A 14,989-nucleotide genomic window follows, 5' to 3' on the forward strand; every position below is an offset into this window, starting at 1 on the left:
TCTCAGGTGGGTGAAAGAGCCACCACCCTGTGTATCTGTCAATGAACACTTCACTTCCGTTCAGGATACATATGAAAAAAATCACAATTTATTGGGTTTTGGCTAACCCTATACTATGCATTAGTGTTTTTTAACTTAAAAGCATATCCACATGTATTCCAAAGCTCTATGCTTTCCCTTTTTAAAAAGGACCAACTTTAGAAATCTCTCAAGAGCATGAATATTTAGCTTCAGAAGCTTTGGGAATGGGATGGATTCTTCAAGGGAAAAAAATAACACTTTCCACCAATGCCAGGAACTCATGAGAGGTTCTTGGATCAGCAAGTTTAGTACATCAGTTGGCAAAGTCTTTACTGGCCACTTTAGCCAGTATCTAATCTAGTATGCAGCCTGCTGCATAGAAGGCTTTTGATAAAAATATGTTGAGTGACTGAATTAGTGAATGTATTTTTTGGTCCTAGCTACATGCTCTTTTTCAGTTTCTTCATCTTTTCCTTGTTACGTCATGAATGTGTTTCCTCATTTTTCCCTTATTTCTTTTAATTTTAAAAGATTCTATAGGCTTGTAAAACAAAGAAATGGCAGAAAGGTATAAAATAAAATTTTAAAACTCCATCCTTTCCTTTACTTTGTTCTCTTTAGAGGTAACCACTGTGGACTATGTGATGTGTATTTTTATTACAAAAGTGAGAGTATAAGATATATTTATTTGCTCCTTGGTTTGCCTCATTCTTTTTAATGGCCTCTTCGCATTTGTTAGCATATGTAGCAGACACTGTCCATGATCCACTCATATCCCTTTGGAAACCCTTATCATTTCCACACATTACAGCCTGACTGCCAATGGGCAGTACCTCGTCCTTTGTTGGGTAGCTCCCTCCAGCCACTGAAACCAATTTGCCAATGGATGGTTGAGTGGAAGTACTTGAGAATTAATGTCCCTCTGGGAGACAGTTTCAACAATGACTAAAAGTTGTAGGAGTATAAATACCCCAGCTCCCTGGCTCATTGGCTAGGATAATTCCAAGTCACGTGCTTTGCACTACCTTCAGAGTTTTCCTGAAAGATTAAACTTTAGTCACTCACTGGCTTAATAACACACCCTTTACTGGCCATCTGTCCTTCCCTGCATCACTTCCCCAGTTCCCTACTTACACTCCCCAAACATCTTGCACTTGAATCCTAGTCACAAGACCTGCTTCCAGAAGAATATAAACTGAGCATGGACATGCTCCCGTTTATTTAATCATTTTCTTATTAATGCCATTTATTGCTTCTGATTTTCAATAAAAATAATACTTCAATAAAATCTTTATCCACTTGGCTTAAGCATACGCACATATTCCTGAATTACAATTGCTAAGTCAATGGGAAAAGTACATTTGGTATTTAAGAGACGATGCCAAACTGGCCCCCAAATGGTTTATTAATAACATCCTTACTGGGACTTCCCTAGTGGTCCAGTGGGTAAGCCTCCATGCCCCCAATGCAGTGGGCCAGGGTTTGATCCCTGGACGGGGAACTAGATCCTACTTGCATGCCGCAACTAAGAAGTCTGCACGACACAACTACAAGCCCGTGTGCCACAACTAAAAGAGATCCTGCAATGCTGCAACTAAGACCTGGCGCAGCTTAAATAAATAAATATTTAAAATACCACCCTTACCAACAGCTTGTTGGAGTTTACTTGGCCTCACCTCTTGCCAGCGCTGGATATTATGGGTATTTTCATTTGTTCTGTTCATTTAGACAAAAATAGATGTATCATATTTTGAACTAAATTTCTTATATTAATTAGAATAAACATTGCAGCATTTCAGGTACTTACCAGTTGTTGGGAGGGGAACACACAAAACACACACACACCCAATGTAGAAAAAAAATTAAAGTCTGGATTTAATTGGCCAGTGATATACAATCTTATCAGCAGTGGGGTGGCCACATGGAGCAAAGGTGGATGTCTCAGTGCATCTTCCCTGGCCCCAGGCCTCGGGGTGGGGCACACCACACCTACAAGGGGAGTCAAGCCAGATGTAGAAAAATTCAAGTCTGACTATGCCTTAAACTTTCCATACTCAGAGTTTTTGTTCCCTTATACACACAAGCCATATTTCTGTCTAAGGAAAGGTTTATCCAACTTGAACTCTCCTGGTTCTTGAAACAAATTTAAGGCTGGCTTTCCCTGAATAATAGCTCTGCCTATACCTTTTCAGTTTTCTGGAAAGCCCATTTCCCTGAAGACCATCCCTTGCCTATGATTTAATACTCTTGCCTAGATGGTTCTGAAACTTATGTGATTGGCCAGTTCATGTCCTTTGTCCATTTTCCTATTGAATTATTTTTATTTTTTGTATTTATTTGTTGAAAAGTTTTATATATTGTGGATATTAACCTTTTGCTTGTAACATATGTTGCAAGTATTTCCTCTTACTCTGTTGCTTCTTATTTGCCTTGGTTTACAGTGGTTTTTAATTTTTGTTCAATCACATCTGTACGTCTTTTCTCCTATGATTTTGGATTCTGTGTCTTGCTTAGGAAGGTCATTCATTCTACCCAAATATCATAAAAATATTCACCTATCTGTTCTTCTAGAACCTTTATCAACTTGTTTTTTTCTTTACATTTAGATCTTTAATCCATCTAGAATTTATTTTTGTGGATGAAATGAAGGAAAAATCTAACTAGACAATTTTATCATTTCTCTACTATTATAAGTGAGATATTTTTCCCATTGCATTTTCTGAGTGTTATTGCTAGTATATGCACACGTGCTTGCTCTGAAGATTCAATTCCATCATCTCCCACTGTCTCATCTCAGTAGGGACTAGATCTTTGTGTTAAAGGAAGATCCTCTCAGACTGGTCAGCATGCCTGCTATGTAGCTATTAAGTTATCTTGCTTGGCCTTTGTTTCCTCATCTGTTAAAATGGGGAACTTGGACCAAATGCTCCTTGTAGTCCTTTCCTGCATTAATAATACTAAGGCTTTAAATAACTTTTTTTCTTTCTGGTCAAAATACAGTTCAATTTCAAAGGGGAGAAAACAGTCCTGTAGTTCTAGTTGCTAAAGGGCGTTGAACCTCTTTACATTTGAAACTGATACCAAAGGTGGTGAAACTTAGCATTCTCTTGCTCTTGGGTTCAATGTCTTGGCTATTTTTAGCTAGATCTGGCAGTAGTATCTGGGAATAGGACACTTGAAATACAGAGCTAAGAGCAAGGTAAGGCAGCCACTCAGCATTTATCTGCTTTCCGTGAAATAATACGCTTCCTTCCAAAGAAAGGGCAAGGGGATGCAGCAGTGGTCTCCTGCTTTTAGGATACTCTTTTTCTAATGACCTGGCTTTACAGAGTTTGCCAAACCTGCCCTGGAGGCTGTCTACCCATGACCAAGGGATTCACAGGATGTGAGCCCATATACCTGGTGCTATCTCCCAAATGGTTTCAACTGTAAATTCAAGGAGAAGTTTGATGTTTAGCTACTCAAGAGAAGCACAAGTATTCACTAAGTGCCAGATAACCTACAATTCCTACCAAACCTCTGGGTCAGCCTTGATTTGTGTTATATTGCTGTCATTTAATTTAAAATATTTCAGCATAGTTAACATGACAAATGTGTCACCTCCACTGTTGGAGCAGTTATTAACATTTGGAGTCCCCAGAAAGAGATGTACTCTTCAGAGATGAATAGCATCTGAAAAAAGACCCTAAGCAGAACTCGAAGCAAAAAACACTCTAACAAGAGAGGGATACCACAACAACTTCAACTACCTTTATCTATAATAACACCGGAGGGCTTGTTAGTTAGCATAGTATATGTTAGATATTAGTTTTCACTGGTAAAATGAGTTGTGTTCAAGATAGGTGCATTGGCTAAAAATATAGTATAGGTGTTTTATGTTGCCCAAACAGTTCAATAACTGATGTCCTTCAGGATGGCCTAAGCCAAGGATTCAATCTGATCCAGTGAAAGCCACCCAACAAATGATTCTATTACCTAATCCCAACTAGAAGGTTAGTTTAATCCTGCAGGTTCTACTGGCAGATCTAACAGTTACTGTCGCTTTGAAGCAGTGATGAGCATAAAAAAGATTTTAAGATAACAGGAACAAGAGCAAAGTGATAAGAAAATATCTGTGATTTTTATTGGTAATGAAGTCATAAGTTCTGTTAAGACTATTGAAGTTTATTGCCTACATCATTGTTGAAGGAAATGCTGTATTTCATTTAGAAATTAGTAAAATTTTTTTTAAAATGTTTTTCATTCAAGTACATAGAGTCTCTGAATTCTACTCACTGACCTCTTAGGGGGCATAGACTCAGGGTAAGAACTCCAGTGCCTAGTGTACTGAATGTTTCATACTAGAGAAGCCCCTCAAAAAAGCCTTATTGCTAATGGTGTCCATCAGGCGATGCCAATGTCCTCGCCAAGGGGGTCTCTCCTGGAGATGCCAGAGCAGCCTGTATGGCTGGGCCCCTAGCAGATCTCCCCAAATATGTGTTGCTTGTGCCCAGGGTACCAATAAAACCCTTGCCAAGAGCAGGCCCATCATCTACAGTGAGCTATGCAAAAACATAAGCAAGCTTCAATGGGGCATCAGCCTGGCATAGGCCAAATTCTCTCTCAGCAAATCCAGTTTTTCCTAAGAAAGCATAGCGGAGACCTGTACCAGACTCCAACAACAAATACACTCATTCACTTTACCACCCAGAGAACTTCTCTCTTCCAGCCACTGTATTGCCACATTTGCATAATTAAATGGGCCATTACATTGGTTTTCCCAGAACCAAGTAACCATCTGCCCTAAAGCTGTATCCAAGTCTTGCATCTTGCAAAACCCAAGGCTCATTTATGGACTCTTTAAAATCTGGGTTTACTGTGATTTTCCATATGTGTCTTCTATTCTCTTCACGAAGATTTCAAAGGTCTTTAGGACAAAACTCAGTCCCAGTTCATGCATCCTGTGCTCCCTTCTCCCTGTACAGTCTCTGAAGCACATGGCCCAGCCCTGCAACCATGACACTGAGATCTCCTTCCCCATCTGTGTCACTGACCACCATTGCTCCCACACCACCCAGTGCCCTGAGGCTGGTTTTGTTAGGGAAACCACTGACTGAAACTGCCCGCCCTGGCCGGGCAAGATAGTAACCACTTGCATGAGTTCTCTTACAACAGGAGGTCCTGGTAAGGAACGCAGAACTAACAAGCTACCACCAACCAGAAGAATTCTGGAAAGGTCAAAAGGAGAGAGGACAAACCAGTCCATATGTCCTACCACCCTCCCAGAATCCTTCGCTCTGGAACCCATCTTGGCTGAGTGATGCGCGTGCCACCAGGAAGGACCCTGAGTCAGAAAGATTGGCCAGAGACAACCCAGAAACTAACCCCATTACTATAAAACCTGAGACTGCAAGCCACGTGGCAGAGCAGTTCTCCTGGGTTCCCTTACCCTCCTGCTCTCCATCCAGGCATCCCTTCCCAATAAAGCTCTTGCCCTGTGAGCATGTGTGTCTCCTCGGACAATTCACTTCCAGATGTTAGACAAGAGCCCATTCTTGGGCCCTGGAAGGGATCTCCCTTCCTGCAACAGTTTTACAGCAAGAGTCACTGACCAACATGACACTGCCGTTCATGGGGCACGACCTGTGAAGAAAGGCAGAAGAATGGCTTTCTCCACTTCCAGCTCCTTGTTCTCTCTTGTTCCCAGGCCAGGAGGCAGTTAGTACCCTGAGTGACTTAGTCATCAGGAGACAAAGCACAGAATCAATCTAAATACGCGAGCTGTGATTTATGTCACAGAGTGTCTGCCTATGTTTTCCTAGTTTGATGGTGTCTGGCCTTACATTTAGGTCCTTAATCCATTTTGAGTTTATTTTGGGGTATGCTGTTAGGGAGTGTTCTAATTTCATTCTTTTACATGTAGCTGTCCAGTTTTCCCAGTACCACTTATTGAAGAGACTGTCTTTTCTCCACTGTATATTCTTGCCTCCTTTATCAAAGATAAGGTGACCATATGTGCATGGTTTATCTCTGGGCTTTCTATCCTGCTCCATTGATCTATCTTTCTGTTTTTGTGCCAGTACCATACTGTCTTGATTACTGTAGCTTTGTAGTAGAGTCTGAAGTCAGGGAGCCTGATTCCTCCAGCTCCGTTTGTCTTTCTCAAGATTGCTTTGGCTATTCGGGGTCTTTTGTGTCTCCATACAAATTTTAAGATTTTTTGTTCTAGTTCTGTGAAAAATGCCAGTGGTAGTTTGATAGGGATTGCAATCCTTTTTGACCCACCTCCTAGAGAAATGGAAATAAAAACAAAAATAAACAAATGGGACCTACTGAAACTTAAAAGCTTTTGCATAGCAAAGGAAAACATAAATAAGACGAAAAGACAACCCTCAGAATGGGAGGAAATATTTGCAAATGAAGCAACTGACAGACGATTAATCTCCAAAACATACAAGCAACTCATGCAGCTCAATATCAAAAAAACAAACAACCCAATCCCAAAATGGGCAGAAGACCTAAATAGACATTTCTCCAAAGAAGATATACAGATTGCCAACAAACACATGAAAGAATGCTCAACATCATTAATCATTAGAGAAACGCAAATCAAAAATACAGTGAGATATCACCTCACACCAGTCAGAATGGCCATCAACAAAAAATCTACAAACAATAAATGCTGGAGAGGGTGTGGAGAAAAGGGAACTCTCTTGCACTGCTGGTGGGAATATAAATTGATACAGCCACTATGGAGAACAGTATGGAGGTTCCTTAAAAAACTAAAAATAGAACTACCATATGACCCAGCAATCCCACTACTGGTCACATACCCTGAGAAAACCATAATTCAAAAACAGTCATGTACTAAAATGTTCATTGCAACTCTATTTACAATAGCCAGGGCACGGAAGCAACCTAAGTGTCCATCGACAGATGAATGGATAAAGAAGATGTGGCACATATATACAATGGAATATTACTCAGCCATAAAAAGAACGAAATTGAGTTATTTGTAGTGAGCTGGATGGACCTAGAGTCTGTCATACAGAGTGAAGTAAGTCAGAAAGAGAAAAACAAATGCCGTATGCTAACACATATATATGGAATCTAAGAAAAAAAAAAAGAAAAAAATGGTCAGAAGAACCTAGGGGCAAGAGGGGAACAAAGATGCAGACCTACTGGAGAATGGACTTGAGGATACGGAGAGGGGGAAGGGTAAGCTGGGACAAAGTGAGAGAGTGGCATGGACATATATACACTACCAAATGTAAAATAGAGAGCTAGAGGGAAGCAGCCACATAGCACAGGGAGATCAGCTCGGTGCTTTGTGACCACCTAGAGGGTTGGGATAGGGAGGGTGGGAGGGAGATGCAAGAGTGAAGAGATATGGGGACATATGTATATGTATAACTGATTCACTTTGTTATACAGCAGAAACTAACACACCATTGTAAGGCAATTATACTCCAATAAAGATGTTTAAAAAATAAAATAAAAATAAATGCACGAGCTGTCTCTGCCACACCTCCCTGTGGGAAAGGCCGTTTGAGGTGTGAGGAGCTGGTGGGTGGAAGTTGTGCAGAGGCAGTGGGGGAGGGAAATGACAGGGGGGAGCAAATGGGCAGGACCTCTGTCTTCCCAGCCTCCAGGAGGTACTCCGTCACCATGGTGGAGGGTCGTGCTATTGGGGTCAGGAGGGGCAGAGACAAAGGCCTGCCCCGGCACCTCTGCACTCAGCCAGTACTCGTGGCCTCTGTGCACAGGCTGCCTGCCAGTCTGGGCATTCCTACCCTGGTTGGTTGAGGGTTGCCAGGGGGTATTTATTAGCACGGGGTCTTGTTACCTAATTGTAGCATGGAAAAGAGGATAAGAAGAGAAACCCTTTGCAGGAAAACATCCCTTCTCTCCCAGCTCCACAGGCCCTTTACCCCTCTGACTTGATCCCTTAATTTCTCCAGATTCATGACCTTTCTTTTAAGTGGTCCCCTCTGGGGTTCTGACAGTGGTCATCTCTCCAGGGACTCCTAATTACGGCCCAAGAGAAGCATTAAAGTGTTAGCCTCCACACCCCAGGTTACAAGCAAAGAGAAGCCACAATTAACCTCTATTCCAACGAAGGATTCCATCTATAGAAGCTCATTTGTTTCCCCCTCTGCAGCTGGCTGGGCTGGTGGCTGGGAGTGGGAGACTTCTCGGGCACTTTTTTCGTAAACCTTTCTTTTACATCCAGGAAGTGACCAGTTCTACAGTTAAAGTGTGTGTTAGAGGCATCCGGGCAACCAGCTAACTCCTCGTATTTCCTGCTTTTCTTTTCCCATTAAAATAGCAAAGGAGTTGTTTCACTTAGGCACTCCCTTTCTGGATCTCAAAGAGAACCCAGAGGCTATTTTCAGCCGGAGGCCTCCCTGTGAGTGGTGTAAACCCCACCCCATGGCTGCCTTAAACTCACCACCCTCCCTCAGTACCGGGAAGCTTAAGGCAAGCACCGCAGGCTCTGGAAAGAGCTGGATATCCTACCACCACCCTACCACCTCCATTCCCCAGCCCCCCTGCCACCAAAGTTACCCAGTGTGGCGTTAATGCACTAAGAAGAGCCGTGCTGTCTACCTTCCTAGCTGCGTGTTCAAGGATAAGTTAGTTAAACTCTCTGAGCCTCAGAAGAAGGATAATGATAATGATAATGCCGACTTGGAAGGTTTGCAGAGATTAAACCAAGCGGGTTTTGTAAAAGGTGCTTAAGAGACTTTAGAAGCCTATTGAAGTGTTAGCCACACCGTTTCTCAGAACGTGGGGCTAGCGAGGGGCTCTTCAGAACTCCCCATGGAGCCCAAAGTATCAGCACCTACAGTGGCTCTGATAATAACCCTAGAGAAGGAGCCCTGAGAAGATGAAGTGGGGCTTTTGTCCTGTGTCCTCCAAGGACAACCACAGAGGAACCTCAGCGCTAGACACACAGTAGTCTATCAGGAAGCATTTGCCAGATTCCCAGTGGTTTGGGAGAACTGGCCAAGAGGCTTAAGAAAGTACGTAAAGCACCTACACCTGCCTCAGATAATCTGAGGTGACAGCGTCACCCACAGCCCCCGAAGCTGTGGTTGCCCAGGGATAACAGTAGAGAAAACCACCCCAGTTTCAGTCTGACTGGATCTCATGCCTGGTCGCTCCCATCCCATGCTCTTTTACTCTCTCTTTAGCACAAGTGGTGATGAGCCAGTCTGTCCACAGAGGGTTAGTAACCTTCAGGCTGTCATCCAGGTGATGCCTTAACTGGAGTCCAGACTCCTATTTACTGCCACATAATTCTTTGCTTTGACAATTGTGCCTGAGCGTTTTAATGCCTGGCCAGCCCTGCTGTAGTCTGTTTGACCATGTTTTGAAAAGGGACTTTGGTGCATGTTGTGGTACTTAGCACAGCACCATGGGCTGGTGACGTGGCGATGTGATGGACTGGAGCAATTTGAACAGAGCAGCTGGTTTATTTTCTGTGGCTTCCTTCCGCTGCTGCTGTGTGTCCACAGGCACCACGTAGCCAAGAAAGACACCGGGCCAAGGACCTTCTGTCTGATAGGTATGCACGGGGTATGGAGGTGTTTTTCTCTTAGATGTCCTTCTAGACCTCTTATCCTTGATCACACAGCTAGGAAGGTAGACATCAGGGCTCTTCTTACTGCATTAACTCCACACTGGGTACTTTTGGTGGCAGGATGCTGGGGACTGGAGGTGGTGGGGTGATGGTAAGATATCCAGCTCTCACTAGAGCCTGAGACACTTGCCCTAAGCTTCCTGGTACTGCGGAGGGTGGTAGGTTTAAGGCAGCCATGGTGGGGTTTACACCACTCACAGAGAGGCCCCTGGCTGAAAATAGCTTCTGGGTTCTCTAGCCGGTATTTTCCAATGGCTCATGGTGGAAAAAACTCTGATGCAGTATTTTTGCCTGTGACATTCCTTTGGGGTCAGTGTCCACCAGGTTAATTCCAGGGGAGTGTGGACATAAAGGAAGACCACCCAGATGAGAACAAGCAGAGACTGTTTTTGCCAAGCTTGCTATAGCAACGGACTCAGCCATGATCACTTGCTTTTGACAGAGACTCAAAGACAGGTAGTGGAGTGGGAAAACCTCATGGTGAAAAACAGGGAAGGCTTCAAGGCTTCAAGGCTCTGATGGGAGGTTTTGGGCATGAGGCTACCTGGAAGCAGAACACCCTATGTGATTGTTTTGGAAAGCATATTTGACTGTCTCTGGTTGGTCCTGACTTGAATGCAGGGGCAAAATGTAGGGAAGTTGGCGATTATGGGCTGATGGCTACAGAGGCTGTAATTTGGCTTCCTGGGCCGTTGTTGCAGAGCTTGTGGGTCAGAGTTCAATTTTCGTATATGGTCTGGCCATTGTTCATCTGTATAGTCAGGCTCTCAACAGAGACTAACTTTGAGACTGCTAGTTAGTCTAGATTACCTAACTTCATTTTGGGACAGTTATGAGACAGGCTGGGCCTGGGACCCTTTGCTGCAGCGCTCGCACCTGGACAAACATCTCCTCAAACAACAAAATACAAAGAAACTATAAGGGACTAAAAATAACTGCGGACAGATTATGGACAAAAGAGACAAAAAGACCAAAAAACCCAACTGCCACTTCTGAAGAGCCCGGAGCAAAAACAGGGTGTCAGGAGCAAAAGCGGGGTACTGTGTATGCCCCTGTACCCAACACCACAAAAGGGGTGGGCAAAACACCTAAGCCACCCCTGCATACCCTCACCCCATATAAGGAACCCGCTTGCCGCATCTCCAGGATGAGCCAGGGAAACTGTTACTTGTTTTCACTCCCTCCTGCAGCTGCAGGAGCCCCAGTAAAGCCTTGCCTGTCCTCTAGTCAATTCCTATTGATTGGGGAAGGCCAAGAACCCTGGTTGGTATCAGACAAACTGCTGCTCAGTAAAAAATTATTTGCAAACAAAAAACAAGGGTGGAAACAGCCAGAATGCTCAATTTTATAGAGTTAAGAAAATTAAGGTACACCCATATTGTGCAAAAACTTTTAAAATATGTCTCCAAAGAGATTTTAATGACATTGGAAATGTTTATAAATGGGATGCAAAATGACAAACAATTCAAAAATTATACAAACCATGTGGCTACAGGTATAAGTAAGCAGAGGTCAGTCAGAGGGTCTTCCTGGCCCTTAATTTTTAGCTAAGATGTGCTCAGACACCCATCACACAGGTACAGACAGTGTCCCATGTGCCCCCTGGGAAAACTTGCTGGGGATGTGAATGGTCTCTCTGTGAGCTCCTGCTTCCCCAAGGTTATCTGAATTCTGGAATAGTGTCTCATCATCCCCACACACTGCTTCAGAACTGTGCCATGTCAATCTAGTTGTGGAGCTCAGCTTTTTCCTTAATTTCAATGAAAACTCACTCATCTAAGGCCTTTTCACAGTGCACAGAGGGATTTAGAGCCAGCCAAGCATACCAAAAAATGGATATCATCTCTCTCGGTCTCTCATTCCTCAGGTGTTTTCCACGGCTCTCAGACCTCCTCTTTCTCTTCTGCCTGTTTTCATCTCTGCTGCCATCCTCAAGGGAAAAACAGATTCTTCCTATGATCTATGCGAGCAATGCATCTCTCTCCAGTCCCTACTTGCAAATGCTGCTTTCCCTTAACATGTCCAAGGACTCTGTCAAAGCTTTAAAGTCACCCACTGTACTTTTTGAGGGCCCCAGATTACACTCACTCTGAGAGACAAGGCTCTTTTCCTCCCAGGCCTCGTCTAGTGAGCATGGGAGGGAGTGGATGGGGACGGGTGGTTTTTGCCAGTAACACAGGGTGGAAGACTAGAGATAGTGTATGAAAAGCTCCTAGCACAGCCCCTAGCACTTGTGATAGCCCTTGTTTCGTCAAACATCCCCAAAGGGTACCTCCTCTAGTTCTTCTGAGTTTCCCAGCTCCATCAGCTTTTGTAGATCACTGACGCCAGATGTGCAGGTAACTTCCTTGTCACTGATTTTGGTGCAATTTCGCCCATCTGTTAAAGGTTAGGACTTTTTTACCAAATCATCTCAATCAGTGCCCCCTTTGTTTTTCTAATGTTTATCCAAGAAGTCCTTATTTTGAAATCTCAGTATTAAGTTTCTGTTGATCAGCTCTGATGGTCCCAAGAAAGTTATGTTTTAACCTTTACTGTCGATTTTTCCCCTTTTAAAAGTGGCGAGGATCTGGGCTGGAGACAGCCATATTTATTCTGGGGCTCAGACCTGTCAGGGCTGGTCTAGAGAGCCAGTGGGGAGGCCTGTCAGGAACCTATTTGTATGAGGGACCCAGGAACCACCAAGGAAGGACTCTTTCTAGGAGAGGAAGAAACTGGTAGACACGAGCTGCCACAGATGACTTGTGGGGGAAGGACTGGTTTTGAGTAACAGTTGGTGTGTGCCGCTCAGATTGTTCCCACCCAGCAGGCTATGGATGTGACCAAGTCCCGGGATGGGCCTGGGGTGGTGGAGAACTGAGGTAGGCACAGTCACAGAAAATTTCTGTGAGATATTGGGGTGCACAAACAACACAATGGGGACATGGGGAAAGGAGTGTGGATCAGGAATACTCCTCAATCTGCAGAGTCATTTGGGACCAGGGTAATAGGAACAGCCTAAGCATGCTTCCTGCTTCAGCAGGGGGATTCTTGTCCTTGGAAGCAACAGCCCAGTGAGGTGGCCTAGCAGAGAAGCACACGGTGACTTTAACGGGCAATGATGGTGCCTTTGGTGAAAGCTTCAGGGGGTGGCAGCAGCAGCAGTGGCCTCAGTGCTGTTGACTCAGTGTTGACATCATTGGCTTCCAGTAGGAGGCAGTGTATCAGCTCAGATATTAGCACCCTACATGGTGGGCACTGCAAAATGGCAGTGGAGAACTCAGCATCAGACAAGACCAAAAGAAACCAGAGCAGAGGAGGTGGAAGCTGATGGGGAACCCAAGAGAGGAGTGGGATTCTGTAGCCAAGAAGACTTACTTGTGAACGTACCTAAGGTACCCCTGAAGACTCAGAAATGTTTAAGAGGAACGTTGAGGAACAGCTGGATTTCCAGGAATTTTTCTGGTAAGGACAGAAGCCATACCTAGCTACAGTGTATTGAGTATTTGACATGAATTAAAACATTTAATTCTCATAGCTATCTAAGAGGTAGGTAATGTTAGCCTCATTTATTGATGAGGAAGGATGAAGTTAGGGAGAAAAAATAACTTACAAGGGGTCACATAGCTTGTAAGATTTGAACCCAAGTCTATTTGATTCTAAAGTCAATGCTCTCCCAGTACACCAGTGTCTCCAAAGAGGATCAGAATTTAGTCAACAAATTCACTCAACAAACATTTATTGAATGTCTATTATATGCCAGGTACTGCTCTAGATGCTCACCATATGGCAGTGAACAAAATTCCAGCTCATATTAGGTTTAAAATGTGGACGTAATTGAAATTATAGCCCTAATGTTGCTTCCAGGCTGGTCTAACCTTGGACACGTGGGTTACATAAGCAAACCTGAATAAGTCTGAGGCTTGAGATAACTTGGATTCCTAGTACACCATTACTCAGCCATGCTCAGGGCCAGTTGCCAGTGTCTCCGCCACCACTTGGCTGTACATAAGCTGCTCCATTACATTGATTTAGAAGAAAAATATAGTTCACTTAACCTCTGTTCTACAAAGAATGAAAAGAACTTATGCTGGAGAGCACTTAAGAACAGGGGAACAAGAATGCCTCACCCAAGGACAGAAATAGAGGACACAATGCCTTTGACAATTGCTGATGCCTATGCAAGAATGTGTTGCATTTAGAAACAGCACCTACCTATACAGTTTATACACCATTAAGTTCTCAGCCACATCCCTTAGAACAGATAGAAGGCCAAGATAGGCAGGTCAAAAACACTGTGAGTAGAGTTATGCTACGGATGCTATGGCAATACTGGCAAGGGGGCCTGCTGAGAGTCAAGCTTAGCACTATTGCTAGAAGCTTTCTATACCCCAGTGTGAGAGGTTCAGAGTACATGGGGCCATGATTTGACTTCCGATTTAACTAAATCAATGACAAAGGTAGTATAGCATAATGGTTAAGAGTGTGAACTCTGGAGAAAAACTACTTGAGTTTGAAACTCTATTGTGCTAAGTTACTGGCTGTGGGATCTTGAGTAAGTGATTTAACTCCTCTTTCCTTCACGTCCCTCATCTTTAAAATGGAGATAACAATAAAAGCTACCTCACAGGATTATTATAAGGATTAGCAAAATATGTGTTAGCTATTATCAATAGAGTAAGATTCTTTACATCATAGGTCATGATGAATATAACGCAGTGTGTTTACTAAATCCTATTTCACTTTTCCTCTTTCAGGGCACAAAGGAAGTTGATATATCCCATTGTTCCTTTCGCTTATGGTTGGGTTTTCACCAACTGCATGTTGGTAGAAGTGATATAAGCCACCTACAGACTTGGGTCATTTAAACATCTTGCGTGATACTGCAGATTTCTTTCCCCTGCTACAGCAACCCTGGAAGCCATATGATAAGATGGTAACATTCCAAGATGGGGAATCTCCATCAGCCTGGGTCCCTGGAAGATTATATGGAATAGAGCTCACCCCACTGCACTGTTATCTGTATTGGACATGTAACATGAGCAAGAAATAAATGTTTATTGTATCAAGACACTGAGATTTAGAGGTTCATTGTTACCATAGCATAACCTCTCCTATCCTGATGAATTTATAAAGCTGTATCGACCAGTTGCTAGTGCTTCTTCCCAGCACAGTGGGCTTTCACATTCCAGAGAGACCTGGGGTTTTAAATGCCTAAGTGCCAGGTTATCTGCTCAAGTCCCAGGGTATGGAGGTGTCTTCATTTAAGCCCTTTAACTTCTTAAGAGCCATGGGGTTTTTTTATACTACTGAAAGCTATCCATATTTTTAAAGGAATGATGAAGCATTTCCCCCTTCCTTCTC

General features: G+C 43.5%; 1 long non-coding RNA gene across 1 annotated transcript in view; it reads left to right on the forward strand.

Moving 5' to 3' along the window:
• Window positions 1–14,702, forward strand: part of LOC109547842 (uncharacterized) — a 38,695-nt gene extending 23,993 nt beyond the window's left edge. The window contains exon 4 of the long non-coding RNA XR_002173782.2: window positions 14,383–14,702. This is a non-coding gene — a long non-coding RNA (uncharacterized lncRNA). The remainder of the gene's footprint in view (window positions 1–14,382) is intronic.
• Window positions 14,703–14,989: the final 287 nt, after the last annotated feature.

Source organism: Tursiops truncatus, chromosome 2, assembly GCF_011762595.2.
Source record: "Tursiops truncatus isolate mTurTru1 chromosome 2, mTurTru1.mat.Y, whole genome shotgun sequence".
Lineage (NCBI taxonomy): Eukaryota > Metazoa > Chordata > Mammalia > Artiodactyla > Delphinidae > Tursiops > Tursiops truncatus.